The following is a 22,192-nucleotide window of genomic DNA, read 5'->3' on the forward strand; positions in this document are numbered from 1 at the left end:
AGACATCAAAGGCTCATGAGAGATGTTAAAGAGAGAAATGAATGACCTCATTCACAGGTCACCCAAACTTCCCCCATACTTTCCTTTTCATACTTTTTTCTTTACCTCACTGTCAGAACTCTGCTGACATATTTCAGCCCTTTGCTTTTGCACAGAGCTTTTTATCCCTCTAAAAAACCCCACAGACAAGCAAATCAAACCTCACTAATACTTTTTGGCATCCCTCAGTCCTTCCTTCCACAAGTAGTTAGCCTACAAGATTAACTGTGCTTTAAAAATGAATCAGGTTTGTGTGGTGCATGATGCTCTGGTTTAGTCCTTTTTAAAAGCAAAGGAAATTCAAACAGAGTGAAGAGCAAAAACTCAGCTCTTTCACTGCTGACCACAAACTGTGAGTTAGTTTTGTATTTCTGTGTGCTCAGCATGAGATATCCAGGAGTAGATCCGTGGAAGCCTTGGGCACAAAATTGCAGCTGAAATCACTTAAAGTTGTGCTTTGAACATGCAAGGCCCTATGAAATGCTGAGTGTTCAGGAGGATGATGGCCTAATGTTGTTAAAGTAGGTGCCCAGCATCAGTGAATGCTTTTGACAGTTTTGGCTTTTACTTCTTTGGGCCTTAGTTCCTAGGGGGTAAAACCAAGATAAGACCAGGTAACTGGGGATGCTGTCAAACTCAAATAATTAAGGTCTCTGAAGAACTAGGTTTATGATGGAGAAGACAAAACAAAACCCATGCTGAGAGCAACATTTTAGTGTTCAAACACTAAGTGGCCTTTTTTTCAGAAGGCTAAAATATTATTTCTCAATTAAAAAAAAAATTATTTTTATGATGTGGAAGCTCTGAGAAGTCTATTCAAACCTTCTTTATTAAATCCTGCTTGGAGCAGACACCTGGTATAGTTGGTTCAAGTTTGGAAAAATTATAAGGAATGGGAAGCAGAGTTGGACAGGCAAGTGTCAGAGAATGCTAGCTGTACTTGTCACAAATAGGTTGGACTAGATGATCTTTAAAGTCCCTTCGAACACAATACATTCTATGATTTTGTGAAATGTTGCTACTCTGCCTTACATACCTGTGTGCTAATGCCATTGTTGAAGATTAAAAACCTGTATGCCTGTGAGTTTATAAATGCAGCATTCCTAATCCTTCTTAGTACTTAGACTGGGATCTTAACAGAGGTGGAATCTGGACACTCACAAATAGTTTCATATGGGTGAAATTCACTGTGATGCAGCAGCATGGAGTTTGAATCTTGCCAAACTGCTCATGTGGCTCTGTTGACCTTGTGTTAGGGCAAGTTCCAGGTTGTGTGCAGTACAAGGTCTCAACAGATGGAGATATGAGCTCTTCATCCTCTAATTAGCATAAAATATTTGCCTGTTGTGGTCAAGCAACACCCCCAGCTCTGTTACGAGTATTCTCATATTAACACAACAAACAACTTTCAGACGTTTGATTGTAATCAGTATATTGACAGTGACTCTGGAATTTTCACTCATCTAATTTTCAAACTCACTTAATTGTCAGCTTTATTTCTCAGAAGCTTGCCATTTGATAAGCACTGTAAGATATATAAGCTTTATCTGACAGTCCAGAGACATAAAATGATAGGATCTTCACTGCTGTGTTTTATTTCTGTAAGAGAAGTTAAACTTCTTTTCATGAATTAGAGTTGCCAGAACTACATACAGTAGGGACCACTAAAATTTTATGGCCTTGAAATTAAGTGTCACTCAGCAGTTTTGTTAATCTTAACAACCATTCACAACCAGATAATAAAACACAATATGCTCAGAAAAACTATGAACGTATATGCCAACTCAGGGAACAAATTTTGGGTAAATCTTAGCACCTGATCTGAGGACTTTTCACATTGAGTGTGTTGCTCATTGTCAGTGGATTCATGGAAGCTTGCAGAACTAATCCTGGTATTGAGAAATTGTTCCTGTCAACACTTAATTCTCTGTAAATCCACTGATACTGACAAAGGGGAGGACATGTATGGCTGTAATGAAACAAAACAATTGCTAGCTGTGGTGCGAAAACATTACTCATCTTCAGTATTTTAAAACTGCAAATGCATCTACAGTTAAGTAACAGGATGGTCAATTCCAGAGTCATATCAATTATCCATGTCTTCCACCTGAAGCAGCAACAACTTCAATTGTATTCTGCTTGTCATGTGCCTTAATCAAAGAAAGTTTTAAAAATACTCACCCAAATCTGGTTCCAAATGTTGAACAAATTGTATAATTACTTCATAAAACAACCTCTGATCAGCTACCCATTTAAAAAAGCATGTCATGCTGGATAAACTGCAGAAATTATTTTGAAAAGTGTACAACTAGACCACAAAACCTGTAACTCTCGTGAGGCTGATAGCATGTGCACCCTGAGCAGCATTCAGGCAGGTTTTTGACACAAAAAACAGCAGCTGAAGAAAAAACACATTCCTCATGCAGTGTTCTCCGATTTTATCCATTGTTTCAGGTGACTTAGATAGTAAACAGGATTTCAAGTAAAGGAAGGGTACTCTGGCTGTAGCTTGATAGCTTTTTTTCTTACTCACAGCCAACTCCTGCATGGTTTAATGCATTGCTGCTTTGTAAAAGAGCTTCGGAATTCATTTGTAAAACCTTAGGGTAACAGTGTTGTACTATTTTAAAAATAATTTTTAAGAAAGAGTGTGTCTACAGTGGACAGGAATAAAGTGTTATTGGAAAATCCCATTGTACTCATGGAAATTACTTGGTTTCCTACACTTAACTTTCATCACCCAGGAAAACAAGTAGGTCAAATTGTCCAGGTAAAGGAAAAAACTGTAGTAACATTCCTTTTAGCTTGGATTTAGTCTCTCATGGGCAGCATTCTCACTGGACCTAAGACAGATCTGGAAGCAGAATAAATCACATTCACTGGACATTGAGTTTAAGCTAAATGAGTTTAACAATATGCCTTGCTGACCTGGACCCACCTGACTTAGACACCTATGTATAGTTCATCCACATGCCATAAACATCATCTGCACATAACAGGAAGCTGACTATGTTTTCAGAATTGTACCTTCCTTTATTTTAAGAATAAAACAATATTGTTTTGGTCTTGGGGAAATCTTAGAGATTGCTTTCTAGTGCTTCTATTATAGAGATACGTTGCATATGTGCATAGTGAATAATGTTGACAGAATGTTGGAGCTTGACCTCCTTTTTAGTCATTCAGAGCAACCCCTTCACTGTGCCTGTCTTTGTAAGAAACTTCATCTTATTGCCCGCATGGACTGTAAACAATGACTGTTGTGCTTAACTGAGCATAGGGATTTCACCAGCTGGTGTCTTGTGCCCTATCCACCATAAGACCACAAGCTTGTGTTCTTGGAAAGTGTAGCGGACATGTGTAATATACTTCTCTGAAATGGCTTACCTTCAGCTTCTGAGGGATACTTCCCTTTACACCCCTAACTCACTTTAATTTCAAAGGGAATTCATCTCTGGTCATCTCTGGTGACCACACACTAGGTGATGAGTTTTGGACCATGCATGAAAGTGCTTCACTTGATCTCTGCTGTCATGTTAAAGGCCACAGAGAGAAATTTTTTGAGATAGCTAATCACATGGGATTTTCTAAAGGACAGTCAATGTACTTGACTGCGTTTAAAAGCAGATTAAAATTCTGCTGTGTCACAACACAGTTGCACATGACAAAAGTCATTTCATCAAGCACACCACTAAACAGTTGCTGTGGCTTCTGGGAGGTGTTATGAGTGTCAAGTTGCATCTGTTCGAGTAGTCTAATCCAGAGGTTACAAAAACACAGTGATCCACCAAGGTTTATAAAACCTTGCCTAGCTACCCAGAGATGTAAAAAGCCTGAAGAGTGGTGGTTCCAGCTTCAGCAATACAAAAGAACTTTCAGAAACTAAATGCATGCTATAACCAAAGCTGTAAGAAATAAGTAGGAAGTGCATACATCCGCAGAAGGGTTCTCTGTCCTGATGGAGGTAGAGGAAACTATAAACAGATATAATGAAATTCTGTGCCTTATTCTGAAGTTAAATACAGCACTCAACTGTTGCTGGTTTCAATCCATGAATTGGTAAAGCCAGATTTGTCATTCTAGAAATTAAGAAATTTCTAGAAAAAGATCTTACCTTGAGGAGAAGTTTGGGCTGTCCTATGAAGGTGAAAATTATGAAGCATGTCTTTCAAAGGAAGCTTGAATGTTTTGTAATGAAAGGTTTTTTGTGAATCATCGCAGATATGAAGTACTAGATAATGAGCATGTGTGACTGACCTTTTTTTTACTATTTCAGGATAAATATATTATGCTAACAGAACAAAAATGATATGTAGGAAAACTTGGGATGGTGTGCCTTTTATGACCAAAAGCAACTCTCCAGTATAGGAAGAAAAAACCCTTGAAAGTTACACAAAAATTGTTTTCTAATACTTTTTTCTTTATTGTAATTTTTCCCATATTAAGATGTGTACAGAACTTTCTCTTCAAGCAAAATTGTGAATGATTCATTGCAAAATGGTGAAATGTTAAGTATTAGCCTTGTTAAATCTGAATTTTATTGACATTTTAGTGATTATGTCCAGATATTAGCAATTTTGGTTTATAGCTATTGCTGATTGGATAGGAATTTATGCCAGTGTTCTGACCATGGTTTAGTATGGATGGAAAATTACATGACTCTCTTACTAATTTGTAAGTTGTGACCTTTCCTTTGGCTGAGAAAATACCTTTCAGCAAATTAAATATTTAAAACTGATCTCTTATACGAAAATTCAGCACAGGTTGCACAAAATATTTTGGCATACCTATATTCAACATTTCTATTGAAAAATTCACTTTCATTCGAACCTGTGTTTTTCTCATTGTGGAGAACACTTTTTTTTTGTCTTCACTGTCTCTTTTTTGTTTTTAGTTTCTATTTTTGCCTTTTGCAAAACAAGGGTTTTTTCCATTTTCCTTAGTAGCTGTTTCTGGGAGTCATGACTCTTTCAAAGAAACACACAAGCTCTTTGTTGTGACTGGTAGTGGCTTTTTTTTTTTTACAGTTGTGTGTATTTTTTAACAGAGATAGAATATAGTAGATGTATTATTCTACATTATGTTTGTTTCTATTTTTTATAAAGATATGCTGTGAGCTCAGAACACTCTACTGCAATTAGCATGAGTGTTTCTTTGTTTTAATATGGACATAAGAAACTTAATAATATGTCAAAAGATCTTTTTATACCTCATCCTCTCCACTCATTCTATCCTATGCACTCCAGTGCATAGGGGAAAAAAAAAAAATGAAAAGACAATGTACTTATTTTCCTTGGGTTTTCCTTCCTTCCTTCCTTCCTTCCTTCCTTCCTTCCTTCCTTCCTTCCTTCCTTCCTTCCTTCCTTCCTTCCTTCCTTCCTTCCTTCCTTCCTTCCTTCCTTCCTTCCTTCCTTCCTTCCTTCCTTCCTTCCTTCCTTCCTTCCTTCCTTCCTTCCTTCCTTCCTCCCTTCCTTCCTTCCTTGACATCTACACAGAAAACTGTGTTAATTACATTTGGTGATGAGGTGTGTTGGGAAATATTGTCTGTTCTGAGAAGCCTGTGTTTTTTTACAAGAAACATTAAATTACTTTGAAGAACGAAGCAAAGAAAGTGGGCTGAAATGTAATAGCATTAATTGTAAGCTCACACTCTTACCAAGGAGAAGCCTCTGTTTTATAGCACAAGGTGTTATTAATTGAAAATGACAAAGAAGCAGCACTGGGTGTACTAGTCAGAGGATGATGACAACTCATTGATGTAATGTGGGTATGGAAAGTGCAAATGTTAAGATGTGTGAGCAGTGATAAAACATGTTGTGTAGTTGAGGGTGAACATTTTTTGAGGTTGTATATTGCCCAAAATCAGAGGTTAGACAGTTCTTGTGGATATCAAAAGAGGTGGGTTAATCTGCTTTTTTGCTTTCTATCATAGCACTAATTATGACTTCTTTTGAAAAGCCTGTGCAATTTTACAGTACCATATTCAAGCAAGATAACTCAGATTAGGACAGAGTCGAAAAAGAGTTTCTAAATTGACCGTATGTCTTGGGTTCAGCTAAAATAGGGTTAATTTTCACAAGAAGCTGGGAGGGGGCACAGCCAGGACAGCTGACCTGAACTAGCCAAGGCGATATTTGATACCATACTGAGGTCATGCTCAGGATATAACTGGATTGGTGGATCCAGCCACAGGGTGGGGTGATTGCATCTAGGAAAGGGATTGAGTGTGGGGTCCTGGGTGGTGAACAATTTCATTGAGCATCACTCGCTTTATACATACTCTTTTATCAGTATTATTGTTATTATTGTTTTCTTCTCTCCTTGTTCTGTCCTATTAAACTGTCCTTATCTCAACCCATGAGGTTTTACTGTTTTCTTCTGATTCTTCTCCCCATCCCACCGGGGAGGAGGAGTGACCAAGTGGCCGTGTCGTGCTTTGTTGCTGGCTGGGCCTAAACCATGACACTATATCACTGAACATCCTACTTTATAAATATGATGTGGTATATGCTTGCTTGCAGGCAGTCAAGTCACTTTGGCTTATTAAATTAGAACTCATCAACTGAGTTATCGTGTGGATTAAGAGAGTGTATCCTAAGAAAAGCTGAATGCTCAGCATGGCAAAACAAATCTTTTCTTGAGTCTTGTAACCAAGATGAGGTTGGGGGGAGGATGAATTCTGGTTTTAGTTTCCATTTTTTTTATGAAAAATTACCAAGATTTTAGATGAAATGGCAGTTTTTTGTGTTTATAGGAATTAGTTCTTAAGATTAATTTTAGTCAAATTTGATAATGAAACAACAATTGAAAGTGAAAAACAAAAGAAATACTATTGCTTCAGGATTTAAATTTTATATATGTGTACATAAAAATTTTAAATTATGTATTATATATTTTATACATAGCACATATGTTTAAAATTTAAGTTACATACATACACATATGCATATATATTATATATGTATAATTTAAGTCCTAAAGCAATAAGTATTTTGCACATGCTAGAGATATATACAGCCTAAATTCTTTATGGTTTGCACATTTTTTCACCTGAAACAAGGGCAGAACTTTTTAGCAATTTTGAGGAGTGTCTCTTTTTAAATGGACTGACAATTTTTGCATGTTATTGTATGAGTATTCAGCAGCTGGTTAGAAGCAGTTTGTTATTTTTGTAAAACTCAGTTATGAGAGTCATTGTCTTAACACAGCTGCAGCAATACTAACTATGATGCAATCCCCAGAAAGCACCATTCATTGCACTGCCGTGGATAAAAAACCCTGAAGCAGCGGGAATAAGGGATGAAGCAACATTGTCTGTACTATAAATCATATTAGAGTCAACCATAACCTCTTCTGGACAACTCGTGGTTTCTAACACCACTTGTGGGGCTTTGATTAAAACAAATATTTTATTCCTTTTTTCACATTTAAAGCAGCCTGTGTGGCTATGGGTAAAAATACTAGTTGGAAAATTCAGGATTCTGAGAAAAATTCAAGATCTGATATTCATCATGCTTCCTTTAAGATAATTTTAACTCAATTATATTAATCACAAGTGAAGTCACGGTTCTTATCCAGGACTGAAATTTCTAGTTGTTTTCATTAATACCCACACTCCGACCATGATGTGATCCGTTGCTTTGATTAGCAAGAATATATTTTCAGTATTATTGGAAGAAGCATTATCAGAGTAAACAGCTAAGAAGTCACCCCCTGTTAAAATCTGTATCACAAACTGTAAAAAATGCCTTTATTTCAGTACAAGAATTGTCACTGCTTTACTGACAGACTCAGCATTTGCTCAGTTCTGAGTCAATATTTAAGTTCTTAAATAAATGGGCCTGCTGATCTTCAGAATTGACTAAACTGAACCTGATACAGATTTTTGTTGAGAGCCACAAGGGACTTGGATAGCTGATGCTGAAAACTGAATTGTGAGAATTATGACAAGTGCTTTTACAAATGAGAGGTTGATCCAAAATCAGTTTTGTTTACATGAACAGACTTGAGAACTGCAGCCATAGACTTTCTTTCTGAGCCTTGATAACTGGTGATGTGGCCTGCAGGTACAGGGTTGAGAGTAGATGGGTGAGAGTTAATGCTAGTTTTATCCACAGTTGTTCTCTGCAGCCACTCTTTGTCTACCTTGTGGTCTTAGTTTTCCAGCTGTAGAAGTGTCAGTAGTACATTCTCTACTGAGTTTTGTCATTCTCCCCCCACCCATTTTGCTTCCACACATCACCTATCACAGTAAGATACAGGTATCAACTGAGAATTGTAAGCATGGCTGGAAAACAAACTTTAATAAATGCAGTTTTTGTGGCAAATTCGGGGATAGGTTCTTGAACTCCTCTTGCTTGAAACTGAGAAGACAGGAGATTTGAGAAAACTGAAAAGCCATGCACTGCAGAGAGTCATGTAAACGAGATACTTGTGGTGGTTAAATGACAGCCCAAGGGCAGAATCTGGTTTGAGAGGTGGTTTAATCCACCCCTGAGAAGCCTACATGTGAATCTTGCATCCTGATCTGCCAGAAGCCTGTAGCAGGCAAACTCTTCCATTTTATTTATAAATTATTTTAAAGTCTAGAATAGCTCCTTGAGGCTTTTTGTTTGAAATGGGTAGGAAAATGGGTGAGATAGGGGAAAGATAAGTGTTTATCATTGACCAGTCTGTTGCTTTTTCTTGTTTTATGGCTCTGTTTTGAACTCACAGTGTTGGAGAGAAAGACAACAATGGTTAGGCACTGGGAATTCAAGTGTACATGGCGGGGTGTTAGTGTGGGTAGCAAAGGAAATCAGGGATGTGGGGGGTGACTTCTGCTATCTCCCTCAAGCCCAAACTCAGTAGCAGATTTTGGGGACAGGGCCAGTGGGTAGCTATTGTGTCTTACAGCCTGCAAAGGAAGGGAGACTGATGTGGAGGGCAGCTTGGAGGATCAGGGAGAGAAGAAAGCACTGCACGTGAACTCCTTCGTGCCAGGCTGCTGGCTCAGGGGCTAGTGAGGAGGGGCATGGGGCAGTCCAAGGATGGCAGCACCCCTAGCTACAGGAAGGAAGCCAGTCAGTCTATGGATACATGAGATTACATTTCTGTATATTAAATCCTGTGCTGGCTCAACAGAAAACTTTGGACATCTTTACAGAGAACCTCAGTTAATAAGATGGCTGCACTATTTCTGAAAGTTGTGCTGCCTTGAAGCTGTACTGCTGTTCAGCTGTGAGTACAGTAATACTGAGAGACAGTGCCTTATCTACAGGCAGGATAAGAAGAAGTTATGCCACTAGGAAAAAAAGCTAAATATGGGTATGTGCGTCCATGTTAGGCACTGGACAACTGAGAAGGCGGTTAAGGAGGAAGCACAGGTGGTGACCCACTGGTAACTGGTGACTTATGTTTTTTGCCCAGCTCTATGTTTACTTTTCAGGAAAAGGGAGAGGATCTGAGAGCCAGTAGGGAAGACAGGGCAGCAGGGGGACATAGTGCGATGGGACAGTGTTGGTGGGAAGGGCAAGCAGCTGGGAGCAGTGTAGATGTATTCCTTCTCAAGACATAGGTGATCACCACGAGCATGGAGGAGTTAATGTTTCCTTCATGGCAATTCCACTTTTTAGCACAGTGTCTTCAGATGCAAAGATGAGACCTTGTGACTATTCCCCATAGCAAACTTCCTTTAATAATCTACTAAACTTCAAGATTTTCCTCTGTGTGTGTGTGTGTGTGTGTATGCTTGTGTGTGTGTTTTCAGAGCTTGCAGCCTCTGGAAATTATCAGTAAGTGTAATTAAGCATCACAGTACTGTCACTCAAACCCACAGACTCCCTGGTACCATTTTTTCATTACCCTTCTTCCTCACAGTCTTTGGTTCATTTAGATCACACTGACAGGGTAGTGGAGGAGAAAATATTTGTGTCTCTTGCCTATATCTGAATTAGCATGGCAGCCCACACACAGCACCTCTGGAGGAGCTTTGTGTCAAGTGCTTGACTTGAATATCATGCCACGTAACACTGTGGGTACTATTAGGAAGACAAAGACTATGCCATGGCATTGAACCTTCTCAGAAAATGTCAGCAGTGAGGGTTATCATCGTAAGTGCTCCAGATTTATAACAATCAGAATTAGTCCATTGCTGAGAAAGGTGATTACAAGAGTAAGGTTGACTCACTCACATCTGTAGAAATTTTGACTTGTGTTGTGAACAAATCTGACTGTGACTAACTTCTTTCAGAGAGCAAGGACCAAAACCAGAGACTGCCTTTTTTTTAGAAATGTGAAGTGGATTGTTTGCATGGTTTTTGTTTCCTTATAGGTGATTTTAAGCTCCAACTACTAACCTTCAGTGATGAATAGCACCTTGTAACACTTACAGAAGAAAAGCCAGGACATCACTCAGGTATTACAGAGCGGGTTGATAACATTAAATACTTCAGAAAAGAGTATTGTGAGATAATCTTCCTGCTGGCATGTGTAAAGGGGCATTTTCTGATTCAGGGAGAGGTACTCACTGCAGATCTGATACCTCCCCTGTGAACTCCAGCTGCAAAATGCATCATCCTGCTCTCTTGGGGCACAGCCAACTGCTAGTGATGCATGAGGAACAACGTACTGCTGTGGGTAGCTTACACTGTAATAGTCCACTCCAGTGTCCATTACAGCAGATGTTTCAGAGAATTATGCTAATTTTATTCTGAGAAGGGACAGAGAAAGGAAAACCTGGGTGTGACCTGCACCTATCATTGCAATCCCAGTTAGTGGGTCACAACTCTACACTGTAAGTACAAGGGACCTCATAGTCTCTCTACATAGCACCAGGTGAAGCAGGTAGTATTGTTTCTAGGATGTTGCATTTGGCACACAGTAGGGATGTAAAACAGAGTTGATAGTCAACCTGAGTACAGGCATAGATATAAAGCTCAATGTGATTCTTTGTGGTTATTTTGGGGGGTTATAAAATGTACTATGGCTGTACACTGTACTCTGAATACAGTGTTGAGGGTAAGCAGGTCATCTGTTGCTCTGAAGGGAAATTTTTATCTCTTCAAACTCCCATCTTTTTACTGTAGCATTTCCTGAGCACTGGTTTTGTTGCATTCCTCCTTTATTGTCCCCACTTTTCATGCTCCTCTGGGACACGTTGTGTGTGGAACTAGTTATGACTGCTGTAATCTCTAAAGTCTTTGAGTTTTGCAATAGACTCTGGTATCATTAAAGACATCCTTTCACTGGCCTCCTGCCATGCTTTGCAAGGAAGCACAAAGGTGAGAAAGGTTAGTACTTCAGTATGGATAATAGCTAAATGTGTCTGAAAGGAATTGAAGGTTTTGTGCCTCTGCACAATGGTTATGTCCTTTCTGTGCTAGAGTGGCAGTGCTCTTGCATTCTGATATCCCAGGAGCCTGCAGCAGGCAAGTTTCTCTACTTTATTTATTGAATCCAAGATAGCTGAAATCACAGGATTTGCTTCCTGGAGCTTAAATAATTTCCGGTTGCCCCACAATCATATTTCTCAGTGTCCTCATTTGCTTGCTGCTTTATCCTTACAGCACAATCTAGTTCTTTATCTGTTTGAAGAATGAGATATTACTCCTGACACTACCTAACTCTATTCAAGGGTTCTAATTATGCCAATTCCTTCAGACAATTCAACCAAAAACCTGAGACCTTGTCAGAATGTATATGGGCAGAACATCTTTTAGTAATGTGTGTTTCCTGAGGCATCCTTGGATTTCTTGAGTCACGATAATTAGTGCTTTTTATCAGCTGAATCTCCAGCCTGTTTTGTGGTTCAGAAAAAGGACTAAAAATATTCTATTTGTTTTACTGTTTACAGAACTGATATTTGACTCTGTTTCTATTTGGCTGCATTTTATTATCACATTTGTGACACGCAGTTAGCTGTGCCTTTTATAGAGCTTTGAGTATAGGAATGGTATTGAAGTGTTCATTAAAATGTTTGTTTCTAGGGACACATGCTGCCAACTCTACTTGACTGTGAATCTCTGCATTGCTGTTTTCCTTGGCAAGCCCTATCCTACTCTCTTAAAGTAAGTAAAGATCATATCTCAGAATGAAGCCAAAGGCCACTAAAAATTATCAGTGATCAGTTCTTGACCTTTCAGCTGCTGGGAGCATCTCTGACATCCACAGCCATGAAACCTTTATTTTTTAGTGCCTTCAGCTAGCAGCCTTTAACTTTGTACTTTTCGTTTCCCTATCGAACTTTTTTTTTTCTTGCTAGGAAGAAGCCATGTGAAGGAACGAGTTTTGAATTAATGAAAGACCTCAGTTAAGCTTGTCTCTGTTGAGACCTAAATCCTCTACACCAAAGATAAAAAGGTCAGGTCTTTATGCAACACAGGTTGAGTGAAACTGTATCCCCTACCTACATCATATTACAGCAGCTAATACTTTCTTGAAAGTTCATGCTCTCTGTAGGTATCCTCAGCTTACAATGGTCAGGTGACACACTTGAAGACTAATTCCTATCCCTTTGCCAGATTTCTTATATTGCTGAAATTCAAGGGGGAAAAAACTCCTACCTGAATTTCAAAGGGTGGAAAATTTTGGCAGTTTTTCATTTTGGATGAGGGAAACCACCTTGAAAAGATGCTTTTCTGTAGGATCTTTATTACAGTGTTTCCTGATCCGAGAGTGTGAAGGGGGAAATCATAAAAGTTGAGTGTGATCTCAAGGCTGAGAGAAGTGACAATTATTGCCCTGTGGGAGACTCCTTGTCCTATTCCTAGTGGAGTCTATAATTAATTCTCTCAGACTATTGTCATCTCGTTGAAGGAGCTCTACTTGATTAGTCCAAGATCTTGTGGTCCCTAAAGGGAAGTGCTTTCTTGTTTCCTTTCTATGCTGGATATTTCCCCAGAAGTGTTAGTCCTTCAGTGTTATGACCATGTTGTCAATGTTCCAACTGCTTTCTCCAGCCTCTTTTCATGTTGGCAGAAAATGGCTGCATCAACACTTGACTTTGGTGGCCAACTTGCATTTCCTAACAGAATTCATTATAAGCATGATGTCTCCTACAGTGTCATCAGTTTCAGCGGCAGTGTTCACTACACGTGCCCTCTGGCAGTACTCCTCATCAGGCAGCTCTGCTTCAAAAGTTAAGGATGTTCAAGGACAGCTTGAGGTTTTTTGTATAATGTTTGGATAAAGGGTTGTAGTCATAGGAGAACATCTAAAGTAAATTCCTTAACAACGTGTTTGCTTAGCTGAAATATAATATTTCTCATCTTAGAAATATATATTTCTCATCTTATGAAAGATATCAGCCAAAACTCATGCTTATTTACCATTGTGTTATACTGTCATCTATGTCACAAGTCTTCAACTGCTGTGGCCTCACAGTGGGTTTATTACTGTAAAAAGGAAATATACACAAATTCCTCCTAGAATCATCTGTTTTGCTCTGTAGCTTCTCTAATTCACTTTGTGCTCCTAAAAATAACACCAAAAGATTTTTAGCCTCTGTTAAGCTTCCAAAATTCCACCTTTCTACATGGTAAATCTAATATTTTCCATGAAGATAATGAAATTACAGAAATATTTGGTCGTCTTAGACTTTTAGGGCATTAAAACAATTTTTTCTTTGGCTGTATCCTTTAGAATTTGGGGAATGGCAATTATTCTTTGAAGGTTCAGAAAATGATAGAACACAGCCTCTTTTGGGGTTTTTTTTGTTTGTTTTGGTTTTGGCTTTTTTTTAAAGGATATCATCAGATGCCTCTGTTTAGGAAGGCAAGAAGGAGGACTTGCTCAGCAATATGATTAACCACTAAAAGATTTTTTCCCATTCTACTAGGATAACCTCTTTTCCTGCCTAGGTACAATGCATACCTTATCAAATAATTTTTGTAAGCTCACAGTATCCTAAAAATTTGGAATTGGAAGGCTGATGTAGTGAAGATCATTCCAAGGGTGCCAGAGGTCTGATACATTAGGCCTGTCTACTGTTGTTAATTCTTTCTTCTCCATCAGCAACTTTGTTGTCATCAATTCTCAGTGTTTACCATGGTCCAGTTCCATTTTTCCTTGACACTTTCTGTGGCATCAGTGGCAGGTCAACTATCACAGGTAGGAAGCCCACCCTAAGTTTCAATGCCAGATACGGTCCATCAGTCAGCAATTTGAAACAGATTGATATGACTCTTTGCATGTTGGGAGTACCCACCCTCTTCTCCCAACACATGCACTCTAGTCTGACAGCTGAGGGGGTGATGGGAGGCAATAAAATGTGCCCACTCACTGGGTGTATGTCATCTACCTTCATCAGATACTCTAGCAAAGATCTTACCATGGTACTCAGGACCCCAGTGTGGTCTTCCATCTCAATGGGAAGGAAAAAGCCAGAAAACAACTCTTTTTAACAAAAGGTTGAGAATAGTCCAATATAACTGCTGTCCTGTCCACAGTGTGTCTGGAAGATTGTGACAAGGTCTTGTGTGTGCTCTTGGCAAAGCTCACTTCACCAGCTTCTATCCTGCCTCCTGTCCTGAAAGTGTCAGCTAATTGATAATCCAGTGCTATAGTTCTCATAGGAAAGATATTTAAAATAGTTTGCCTTTTGGGGGATTCTTTCTTTATCTTCTACATTTTGATTATTCTAAACTGATGAAATCAAGCTGTTTGGTCTCAATGAAAAATCAGCTTTGCCTTAGACCATTAGTACCTAGGAAAGGTGTGTCTGGTTACCATACACTTACCCTTTTACTGAGAACTGTCTTTGGCAAAGGGCTAAAGAGTTACCTAAGAATAGTCAAAGCCTGTAGGGATCCTGAGCTGACCAGGGTAATTTTGTCTAAATTTTTACCTTGACGAGAGCACACAAAAGTAAAAAAATAACTTTGAATCTCAGAAGCTAGGTTTTATATGAATATGAACTAGACCAACGAAGAACTAATTAAACCAGTGCTCAGGGCAATGACTAAATCAAAGACAAACAAAGAGTTTGTACATCAGTTCATTGTCAGACAGCTTCTTTCTCTTTAGGGTTGTTCTAAACAGTTCCCTAGGACTTCCCACATGCAGTAAACTCTGCACAGTTGCCTGTGCACCCTGAGGACGAGTTTTCCTTTCCATTGTTTCTGGAGGGCTGGCACCCTCCACCTTTGTATTTGCCTGGCACCTCTCTCTCTTCTGCCTGTCTCTGTCCCTGGGAAGCTGCTTGGTCTTGGTATGCTCTGTTGTTTTCACAGTAGGAAAACTCTTGCATTTTGTCCAGGGGGATCAACTTGATTCAAAACACAGCTGCTGGGTAAGGCTTCCTCCCTGCTGTCCAGCTGCACACTTGTGGAAGACGCAGTATAGGACATAACAAATTATGAACGAATTCAGCAAATGTCATCCATGACAAATCCTCAGGTTAAAAAATATTAGAGTTACAAGTTGCATTATGAGGCAGTCTGAGACTTACCTTCTTTTGAAGCAGTATCTGTCTGGAGAAATATAATATGCATTCTTACCAGCTCTGAATGTTTGTACAGAAAATAGAACAAAACAAAACCCTTGCAAGCAGTAAAATAATAAGTAATTTTCCTCTGTGTTATTAAAATAACTTAGAAGCACACCAGTGATAAGATGTATTATCTGTTTGTTACTTATTAAGCAGACAATTTACTTCTTGAGAGATAAAAAGTGCATTGTTTTTAAGGGGTTTACAAGGCTGCAGTCCTTGAGCCATCTGTGTCATGCTGCAGTACTCCCAGACTAGTCATGTTCTGGAAAAAAAAAAAAAAAGATACATCCCTTACTGGTCACCCATCTTAGTACTTGGCAACTAAGAGGTTGCTGATAAATTTGAAAGGTGTTTGTTATAAAATCTTCCTGACACCATCCAGCTTAAAATGTGTTTCTATTCCAAAGGGAACTGCAGGGTAGATTGTGTAATGCTGTATTTCTCTCTCTTCTTCAATGTTTCTTATTGATTTCAATTTGAAAAGAAGCTGTGAATATTTTGAAAATAGTAAATCTTCATCAAAATAGCTATTGACAAAAAGTTTCAGAAAGTGAGCAACCAAAATTCAGGAGATATAGGCTGCATGGTGTCAAAGGTTTAGAACAAACTAGATAATAACTTTTTCCAAACCACTGAAGATTTTTTTTTCTTTCTTTTTGCTAATAGGCTATTAGACATCCACTAACGTTCTGAAACATTGAACAACTAATCATACTGACTGATGAGGCAAAGTACATGCTTGACAACTACCATTCAGTAAATATAGCTTAAAGTTAAATTATACATTTTGAAAAACAGTGTTTCCTTTCAGAAATTTTTAATCCATTAAATCCTCTGTCACAAAATATCACTGATGCCAAAAATTTACTAGGTATCAAAAATGATGAAGCATTTATGTGGATGGAGATAACGTCCATACTGCCATTAGACTGGACTAAGATTATTAATACTTTTATATTAGGAATGCAATATTCGATCTTCTAGTTAAATCAGTGAGAATGGCTCAGGACTATAAATTCATGTTCAGAGAATAAACCAGCCACCAAATTTATGGAGCAGAGGAAAAAACGATCAAGTTATTCTGCAGCTGTTTACTGTAGAATTCCTTGTGACTTCTTGTCAAGCACCTAGCACTAGCCAAGTTTAAGAGGAAGGTGATGCATTACTTGCAAGCCATTTCAGTAAGCATAAAGTCATAAGTATTGCACCTTGACTTTCATCCCTCTCTTGACAGGTTCTATTATTAAGATTTGTAATTTTCTTCTCCTCTTCTGTTCCCATCCCCCAGTTTTCCTTCATTAATTTCTCTTAGCATTCTGTGTGAAGGTATTTTGAAATATATTCAGATTTTTCTTACCTGTAATATGTGAAATTGTTGTCACTTCTATTTTTCTTTTTTATCATTTGCTCAAATATTGCTTTTTCTAATTCTAAGTCTACCTGCTGATATTGTTTACTTTTTCAAAATGTCTAAAACATTTACAAGTTTTTTATCTTCTGATCTTAGACTAGCCCTCCCTTTTTCTCAGAAAATTCATGGCTTTTTTTCTGCCATTGCTCTAGGAAAAGATTTTATTCAATCACTAGTTTTGAAAAGATTCAGCAGAGGAGAAATGAAACTGAACATCTTTAATTTTTTCCCCAAAATAATGATATATCATCTTTCCTCATTGTTATTCTCATGCAGCATCCTTGCATTGACAATGGTAATAGCACTTGTTAGTACACAATGTTCCTCTAAGCTTATTATGGTTAATAAGCTGCAGTTTTATCGTTAACACATAGAATGACTGTATAACTCCTGTGAGTTATTCAAGACTCTTCTTTCACACACACAAAGAACAGAGGACACCAGTCTATTTTCCTGCTAGATACATTTTCTTCTGTTGTTAGCTTTCTCAGAATCTCTTCAAAATGGTCATTTATGGGATGAGTTTTGTCTACTGTGCCTGCTCTCGGAAACTGCGGTAATGCTATTCCAAGTGCCCCAAAACAGTGAGATAGAATATTAGGATCTGGTGTCAGAAATGGAAAAGAATCCCAACTGACCCAAGTCTCTTGTATTGGCTTTTCAGTTTGTCTTTCTAGGCTGTCATTTTGCCTTGATTTCTGTATTTAAAGTTCACTTTAGAGAAGATAAGTGAGACCTTTCTGGCATGGATGCCATAGTAAAGAGGAAACTAATGTGTTTCTCCCACTCCAGGAATGAGGAAGTGCCTAAAGGTATACTGGCAGCAGGTTTATAAACTCAGACTTGACACACAAGTAATTGCAGTATGTACTGGGTCTGGCTGAGCCAGAATTGGTTTTTCCCCTGTAGCAGCCCTCATGGTGCTGTGTTTTATGTTGGGAGCTGGCGGGGTGTTGATAGCACACTGGTGTTGTGGCTACTGCTGAGTAGTGCTTACACAGCACCAAGGCTCTTTCTGACATTTCCCCCCCACAGTGGGACGGGGTGGGCAAGATCTTGGGAGGGGACACAACCAGGACAGCTGACCAAAGGGATATTCCAGACATATGATGTCTGCTCAAGTATAAAGCTGGGAAAAAGGAGGAAGGGGGGGTGGGGAGGTGGGGGGGTGTCACCCTTGGTCCTCTGAGGCAACCACTACGCATATTGGAGCCCTGCTTCCTGAGAAGGCCTGACATCGCCTGTTAATGGGAAGTAGAGAATAAATCTGTTTTCTTTTTGCTTCCACATGTGGACCTTTGCTTCACTTTGCTTATATTAAAACTGCTTTTGCTTTACCCACAAGGGTTGGGTTTTTTCCTATCTTATTTTCTTTCCCCTCTTTGCCTGGTTGAGAAAAAAGGGGGAAGGGGGGTAAGTGATAGAGCGACTTGGTGAGTACCTGGCATTTAGCCAAGGTCAAACCACCACACAGTTTCACAAGATGTTGCAGATGGCCAAAATATGAAGGGATTCCTATTTCATATTATACAAATTTTTTATAATACAGTCACTGATGACTATTAAAAGGTGTGTCCAAATATACCTTCTGGTTCAGGAAATCCCTTTGCTACTGGAAATGTTTACCATGAAGAGGATAACTATATTTCTGTCTGCTTCATATCTATCTCTCTGCAACTAGCCACAGGCAAAAGCAGGAGACTGAATGCATGAGCTTTTGGAGTAACAGTTGTTACAGCATGTTTGGAAGCTTTCATGTTGACCTTCCTTCTGACCTTCTTCCTTAATCAATACTTGTCCTCTCTTCCTGGTTATTCTTTTTCTGAATGCAGACAAGATGACTATTGTAAGTGTGGAATAAGAACCTTTCAAAGAGAGGTGTTTTCACTGAACAGAAATTTTGTGTTTGGTGTCAGTAATCATGTGCCTGTAAATTGGAAAACCCTGCTACTTAGGGGGGAGTGTATCATCACTATTTACCTTCATTAAATGAGATTCAGTTGCTTTTGTGTATCTACAGATCTATGTTGCTTCAGACTGCTCAAAAGGCTCCTGAATCTGCTAGTGAAAAAATATTGTCTAGAAAAAATGACTGCATTCTCCCTTTTGCAAAAACTGTGCTTTTTCTATTCTTATGCCCTTGTAACTTGCTATTGATCATCTTCTAATTTTACAGTATTTTGAAGTACGCAGAATTACTTCATTCCATTTGTTACCATGCATCAAGTAATCAGAGAGAGTGTTCTCAGAAGGCTAAGGAGTTGCAGTTTTGTGAAAAATGATCCATGCCTATCATAAAAGTATCCCCTATATTGACTACAGGCTACTCCATTATTAAAATACTAAAATAAATGATGCTGACACATAAAAGGCTGGGACTCAAAAAGGGTGAGACAGGCAGCCCATAGACAGAGTGAGAATACAATCTTCAAGATCAGAATGCAGCCATTGAATTTATATTCGATACTTACAGTACATAATATCACCTTCTAAACATGGAGAAAAAACCAAAAAAAATTAAGTGTAATCTGAAATAAAAGAGGTTCACATTTGAAAATAATGTAAGGAAGTTGCCAGAGTGATATGATCAGCTAAGCTGCATGTTGCATAAAGATCTGATTGAGGGACTAGTAAAACATAGAATGGTTGTGGAAAATAGTTTAAAACCATACTTTGGCCAACCAATCATATACATTTGGTGTTATGCCGATTTGACATGAAGTATAAAATTAAAGCAGTAATTTGTGCAGTTCGTGATGCACTGATGTACTCACAGCATATAACTATTTTGGCCTGATGAGAATAGTTGAGCAGCTGAAGTGAGCCACTAAAGAAATGTTAGAAGCCCCCATGAAACTTGGGTTTCTTTATGAAGCCTACGAGTCAAGTAGAGTGACTTCAAGTAAAGCAGCATCAAATGTGGTTTGATTTTATACTAGGTACTGAAATTCAGTTCGTTTTTTTGTTTGTTTCCAGTTGAGTGAAATCACTACCAAATTGGTCTGTAGTAAGACATTTGCATTAAATGTACTTAAGAAAATTCCCATGACACATACTTTTTACCCCCTTACTTAGGGAGTTGGACTAGATGACCTTTAAAGCTTCCTTCCAACCCAAAGTATTGTATGATTCTATGATGCTCTGATCTCAATAGGTGCATAAATGTGCTGACAGACACAGAACACTATGCAAAGACTCCATGTCCCACAAAGTTATGACACAAGGAATTTTTCTTGACCAGTTTGATTCCCGCTTGACCTGGTAACTGATCTGGTACATGGTGGTGTATGCCAAGCCATCATATTCAGTCATGACATGGCTGAGACATTGCTGTGAGAAAAAGTCCTGACAGTTTCAGTTCACAGTGCAGGGGTGGCCAGTGGGATGTGGGGTAATAGAGGCCTCTCCTTCCCTGTCTGCTGCCCACCTTTCAGAGGCAGCTGGTGCTATTGGGATGACCTGCACACACAAAGCTGTTGAACGGGAAATCCTTGACACATGTCCTCAGCCTGCCTTCTCTTGGTGTGTGAAGGGGGATCTTGCAAAGTGAGGAGCCACCAAAGAGCCTGCTGTACCTCAGCTGGAGAATAGAGGGTGACTCCTGCCTTTTTGGCACAGGGACAAAACCCTTAGCAACAGCAGCTCATCAGCACAGCACAGCCAGGCATCATGTTTTGCTCTGCAAAGGCTAGAAGGGGCATAAATACAAGCACCTCTCCATCTGCCCTTGTGGAGTACAGCAGGGCATGGTCAATCCAGTTGGAAACTAACTTCAACTCCATTGGAAACTAATTTCATGCCAGGGGGAGAGGTGAAGTTGTTGGATTTAGTTTCCCAGACAAACTGCTTGACTTCATTATCTCAGAAGCTTAGCAAAGCATCCTACTGAACATGATATGTGGATTTAGCATTGATCCTTGGGCTCTCTTGTGCTGTATAGCAACACCTGTGCTGTGTGTAACAGAAATATCACCTTAGGAGGAAAAGACATACTCTGATTTTAATAGCATCTCCAATGTTTAGTTGAAATGCAGGTCAAAGAGAGCCAGAAATATAGGAGCTGAATGAGCAGAAAGTGATTAGTGATGCATGTAAATATCAGCTTTTCTTCTTGTGGAGCTGTGTCAAGTTGCAGTCACATTATGTGAGAATGAAAAGGATCTTCATGGGGCTATGGAGGGAGAGTGAATTTGCACATGAAGCAGAGCTGAAGACCAGCCTTTTTCTTTATATTGCTGGGTGATTTTCATAGTGTTCAAGAGGATGAATTGAAGAAAGAGCAGAGTCTCTCCTCTGTACTGTATCTGTTCAGCATTCAGTAAACTGGGCAATATCTGTTTAAGAGAGAATGAGAGGAAATTTTGAATTTCTCAATTTTCATGTGCACTGAGCTGCTGAGGTCAGGATATGCATTGGAGAAGACTCTGCCAAAACCATGCTTGCAGTATCTCCTGTAGTAAGTGGCTTAAAGAAAGTCAGTCCTGCTGCTGCAGAAGATGTGATGTTTAAATGACTTGAGTATACACTTGTGCTTTACGTTAGAGAAAGAAGTGCTGTCTTTCTCTTAATCAGACAACCTGGTGGTGCATTTCCTAAGGAAAGGTTGTTTTTTAAAAGTTGCTTAAGACTGTCTACTAGTTATACTTGCAGTTTATTTGGTGATGTGGTTCTTTACAGGCAGATTTCTGTCTCTGCAGTACTAAACACTATCTTCCAGAAGTAGGACATTTGCATGCATCGCAAATTTTATTTACTAGGTTCGACTCTTCTCTAGAATAATTTGATTCATTTCTGCAGTGTGTTAGGTTAAACTCAATGGCAGGAATTATCTGAAGATTTTCAAAGTGTCTTTAGCTCCATGTGTTCTCACGGAAGACTGCATTTTTCTTCTCAAAAGTCTGTAGCCTCTGAAATGGTTCCCTCCCCCTTTAGACAGAGTTTTAAGTGATTTGATAGATCTCACTGATGAAAAAAAGATGCTGATAGCTAGCTCCAATAGTAAATGAAATATTTCTATGTGTTCCCAAATGACTTCTACTGAAGATTACATTTAGTGCAATATGACTTATTTGTGGGGTGGTTTTTTGGCTTTAAAATTGTTTTAATGATGACCTGAAGAGTGAAGGGGCAGCCTCAAGGAATCTGTGACAGCAGCGTCTTGAAGTACTCAGAAGAAAGTCAATATCAGTGCTGATCTTGGAATTAGAAAGATAAAGCTTAAAGTTGAGATCTTGTATAAGACAAAGCTAAACTCATCTAAAGTTATCAGGACTGCT

The sequence above is a fragment of the Strix uralensis genome, chromosome 3, assembly GCF_047716275.1.
Source record: "Strix uralensis isolate ZFMK-TIS-50842 chromosome 3, bStrUra1, whole genome shotgun sequence".
Taxonomy (NCBI): domain Eukaryota; kingdom Metazoa; phylum Chordata; class Aves; order Strigiformes; family Strigidae; genus Strix; species Strix uralensis.